Genomic DNA, 5,344 nt, shown 5'->3' with positions numbered 1-5,344 from the left:
AGGGGTGCTTTCTGTGTTTCTGCCTATTACCCTGATGATCAGGATCTTTGTTGTGACAAAGGTATAGAGAGCAAGAACAGAAGCAGTAAAGACATTGGTAGGATCCTAGATATCCATCTGCTTTTAGGAATGTGGACCTCAATTGCTATTATTTGAATGTTTGTCTCCCCAAAAGTCATGCTTTATAAATAATCATGAAAGCAACAGTGTTGAGAGCTGAGGCATAACAGGAAGTGTTTAATTCATGAGGAAGGAGCCCTAATGAAAGGATTAACGCCAAAATCCAAAGGGCTTTGAGGAGTGACTGTTGCCCCTCCTGCTCCTCCGACATGTGAGGAAATGTTTCTCCCTCTAGAGGATACAGCATTGAAGGTACCATCTTGGAGACTAGGCCCTTACCAGAAAACAAAAATGTTGGTGCCTCAATCTTGGACTCTTAACACCTAGAACATTGAAAAATAAATTTCTTGTCTTTATTAAATACCTAGTCTCAAGTGTTCTGTCATAGTAACATAAAGGGCCCAAGACATCAATAATTCATATCTACAACTAATGCTGGATCTTACAATAGTGACTATTCTTGCTCCAAAAAAAGTGACCACCAAATGGGCCCATATATGACATAAGATAGAATGTTTCCCTTGAGTGCTGTATGGAACAGGGGCCAATGTCTGGTTGAGACACATCTGTGAATGGTCACAGGTTAGAGACCTGGACATGAACCTACATCAGTCACAAATTATGCTGAATTCTAAAATAGAGAGATAGGTCTGGATGAGGCACATGGTCCACAGCCACATTAAGAGAGAACTGATTCCTTGCTTCTGTCCCTAAATACCAATAATCATCAAAACTTCTGACTTAGGTCAGTTGCCTATTTAACAGAGCCTGCCCAAAACTCAGCAAATGTCCCACAAAACAGCAGAGCTGGAAGTGCCCACTTGTCATGGGGCCTCAGAGCCAACTGGCAAACCAAAGCAAGAAAAGAAGCCCTCTCATAGTGGAAGCCAACATCTCAATAATCCTTCTCCCAACCTGAACTGATGGGAATAGACCTTCAACCACAACTTGGTTTACTGTCAAGATTGACTATGCTACACACATACCAAGAGGGTACGGAAAAGATCAGTAATTGCATAACTAGCTTTGTGGGGAAAGCAGGGTACCTACAGAGTAGGTCCACAAATGACTTAAGAGAGAGGGAAAGGAGACTAGATTGGACTTGTTGTGGTGGTCCAAGGATGGGCTGCTGGGAGGGTTCCTCTTCTACCAAGGCCTGACTTGGTTTGAACCTCCCACCTATAGCATAGCAGGGAGCAGCCGGGCTTCCTCATCAGTTTTGCCACTGGTGGGTCATAAGAAAGAAGGGTGATTCCCTCAAAATATCAGCAATCAAACATAAAAAATGGAACCAGAATCTTTATTACAAGTCACCTCCAAGAACACAAGATGAAAAGATAACCGTGTACAAAGAGGTCTTCTAAGTAGTTCATCATTGGTCTATGACAATACTGATTGTAAGAGATTTTGAAGACTGTCCAATAGAGAAATAAGGCACAAGCTTTTCTGTGAACTTATCAGTGAAAGTATACAAGTATGATCTGTTATTCAGATTATAAAATGAAACCTCTCCCAAGTCATAGTCCAGAAAAATGCCAATTCGGATGACTTGTACTGTATCCCTTGTACTGAACATGCTACTGAAATACTGAATTTGCCAGCATCCCTTCTGTGGAGATGGCACTGTAAGAGCATCTCTGGGAAAAGATTCCTTACACACACCCAAGGACCATATCCCTGTGCCTCTCACTTCCACTTGCCAGAAATGTCTCCCAGCATCAAATTGCTCACGACTCCGGACGGCTGGGTAGAAATGAAAGGCCTGAGGATTATAAAGAGTGTCGGGGTTCATCTTCCTAAATATCACACTTTTTCCATCTTTTGAGACAATAAGATTAGGGTGGGCAGTTTCTGGATCCAGTGTCAAATCTACCTGAAATGTGCTGATCATTTTTTGCAGGCCAAAATAATGTGGAGGAAGACTCAAATTCTCCTTCTTTAATTCGTATGAAAGAACTGCTGGGGTTTTCAGATTCTCATACATGTTGTGGATGTTCTTGATATCTGTCAGTAAATCCAAGTCTGCCTGAAAACATTTATCTCTTACTTCATATAACAGATTTTTTAGTGTCGATATGTGGTCTGAAATTTGGCTTTGGTTTTCAATTAGTTTTTCTTCAACATCCTTCTCTTCAGTGCACAGCCTGTTATGAATCGCAGCTTGCTCCTTTCTCAAGAAATGCTTAAGTTCTTCAAATTCAGACTGTAATTCCCTACTCCAATTGTCCACCTTCCACCTCACGTCAAAAGTTTTTAAAACTGGAATTTCACACTGCCTTTTTGCATCTTCAACTTGCTTTTTTAGTGGTTCAAGATAGCTTTTGAGCTTCTTCCTGTGAGTAGCTGCAGCTTGCTCAATGGGTATCAGGGGGTGACCCTGGTGGTCACAGGAGACCCTGCATTGGAGACACAACAGCTCCAGATCCTTCTCACAGAACAAGGCCAGAACCTGACTGTGCTTTTCACACAGGAGCTCCTCTTCCTGTTGTTTTCTCTTGCTCCTCCTGGGGGTGGGAATCTGCTTAACAAAATCAGTCATGTGGCACAATTGGGTGTTCCTCTGGAGGGTCTTGTCAGGGCAGTGGTGGAGGCAGACAGGACAGGGGAAGACATCCTGTAGGTCTTCCCAGCACTGGTGGATGCAGGAGCGACAGAAGTTGTGCCCACAGTCAGTGGTCACTGGGTCTCTCAGGTAATCCAGGCAGATGGGGCAGCTGGTCTCTGCTTGGAGCTCAGCCAGGGAGGCTGCAAAGGCCATTGTGTAGGGAGGGATCTGTCTGAGGAGACTCCCTTCAGGAGCTGTAATTGGAAGCTGCTGATTCCTCACTGCTCTAACTCCTCAAAGCAACCTGAGGGCTTTCCTGGGTCCCAGGAAGGTATAACCCCACAAGTGTGTGTCTGCCTCTTTCCCTTCAGCTCTAGAAGCAGCTGCCAGAAGCTGCTGGGGTACCCAGGCACCTACTGATGATGCCTTGGCACTGGATCCACCTCAACTTCAAGCTTGGCTATTAAGTTGTCTTCATTAGGAAGAGCCGCAGTTTCCAGAAGCAATGGAAATAAATAGTCATGTAAAACATTCCACACTGTGGTACATTTACCAGCACATTAAATTAGCTTTATTCTACATAGAAAAAGAGAACAAAAGAGAATAATATACATTAAAACAATGAAGAACATGTACATGAATCAAAATAGTTAACTTTTTCCAGATTTAAACACAATTATTTTTTACACTAAAAAAAGTCAATGGAGACAGAGGAAATCTCATAATAAAAATTAACTATTATGTCTGACAATGATTTCAACTTACTTATGTATAAGAGACTCTGGACATCCACCATTCATGGTGCGGTATGTATCCATAAAATTGTATTTAGTCTAGGGTTTGCCTCAAAAGTTTCAGGAGTAGAGGGATTGGGACATAAATTTGAGGATATGTACATAGTGTTTGTCGTACTAATTTCGCTACTATTTTAGGTACCTTATACGTTCTCTAAGAAAAAACATTATTTAGAAGGCCAACCATTACTATCAAAGTGTAGCTGTCCCCAAGCCAAGACAACTGCATCTCTTACTGTCTTCTTAGAACCTCATCTTTCCCTTGCCTATATTTTAAAGCTCTAAAATCCCTTGTGTCTCCTAGTCTCTTCCTCTTCACAATTGACACAAATCTGCTCCCATTCTCCTCCCACTCTAATCCCATTTCCCTGCCAGTCCTGATTCCTCTAAGGCCACAGAAATCTCCCAAATTGAAGTGAATTAAGTCTGTGGCAAGACCAAGTCCAGGCATTAGGGTTCGGTGTTCTAATGTCACGGGTCACTGTCCACAACCACAGTTGGGCCTTCCCCTCCTTCCCAACTATTGCAGCCTCTTCTGAACCCCCGCATCCCCCACCCTGCCATTCAGGTCACCTCAATGTGAACCTAATCACAGCACGTCCTCAGAGTAGCCTCCCACACCATCCTGGTTAGGGCAGTTTCCCACTTTCATCCTCATGGACTGTGGGGAGGTGCCCTGGCAGGATTACCCCACGCCCAGCCCGCCCAAGGGCCCCTGTCCTTCCCTGGGTCCCAGCTCACCTGCTCGTGTGCTCCCAGGGACGCCCTGAGGCCAACGCTCGCTCCATGTGGTCCAGGCTCTGAAGGGGGTCAGGAGGGGCCCTCAGGTCCCAAGTCGGCGGTGAGGGTTCCCTCCGCACCAGCACAGACTAATGACTCCTCCTTGGTCCAGGTCAGAACTGGCAACAGCACAACCGGTCCACTCACCTGTGGCTTCTGTGTCTGGCTCCCTCACACCTTATAAGGCCGTGGAACGTCTCCTTTCTGTCGTCCTATTGGGCAGATTGCTGATGGATGCAATCAGTGTCAGCCAATCACTGGCTCCCGAGGACATTTCCCGTCGTCCTCTCTGATTGCATCTTCTGCCAGGAGGGGTGGGAGGGGCCCGAGGGGAGGAGGTTTGATCCGTGGTCATTGGTTGTGTCTCATCACTTCCCCGCTGACACTCCTCTAACTTAAATCAGTGGCCGATTTTGGAGATGGTTGACTATTCTAATCTTGTCTTTGTCAGGCAGGCAGATGCAGGATTTGCTGACTAGTCTTGGCTGTACCTTCTCAGGCAGATTTAATAACTTCCCTACAAAGGACGTGATTCCAGATCCAGGTCTTGCCTGTGTTCTCTATTTACAAAGTTTCCAGTATTTTTCAACATACCCTGCCTCACATACAGCACGGAAGCTGCCAGTAGAGACAGTTACAAGTTCCCTGCTCAGTTTGCCGGTGGGGGCTGTGGAGGGCGGTGGAGAAGGGAGGGGACTGTGCCTGGGCCATACCCAGGCAGGCCTAGGAGCAGGCTTTCCTGGGAGGACTCAGAAATCTCCTTTGGGGTACGTGGACTATAGCTTAAATAAGTCTCCCTGCATGACCCTGGCAGTCTGTGAGGTCCTTGATAATCTCATGCACAGTGCACGGGGTTTAGTTACTACTCAAGTGGTGACCATCTGTTCCTCCAGACCCCAGCTCTATCAGAATCTTTTTTTCTTTTTCTTTTTTGAGACAGAGTCTAACTCTCTTGCCTAGGCAAGAGTGTTGTGGCATCAGCCTAGCTCACAGCAACCTCAAACTCCTGGGCTCAGGAGATCCTCCTGCCTCAGCCTCCTGGGTAGCTGGGACTACAGGCACGTGCCACCATGCCCAGCTAATTTTTTCTATTTTCAGTTGTTTG

The sequence above is a fragment of the Eulemur rufifrons genome, chromosome 18, assembly GCF_041146395.1.
Source record: "Eulemur rufifrons isolate Redbay chromosome 18, OSU_ERuf_1, whole genome shotgun sequence".
Classification (NCBI taxonomy): Eukaryota; Metazoa; Chordata; class Mammalia; order Primates; family Lemuridae; genus Eulemur; species Eulemur rufifrons.
This window is presented reverse-complemented; position numbering follows the sequence as displayed.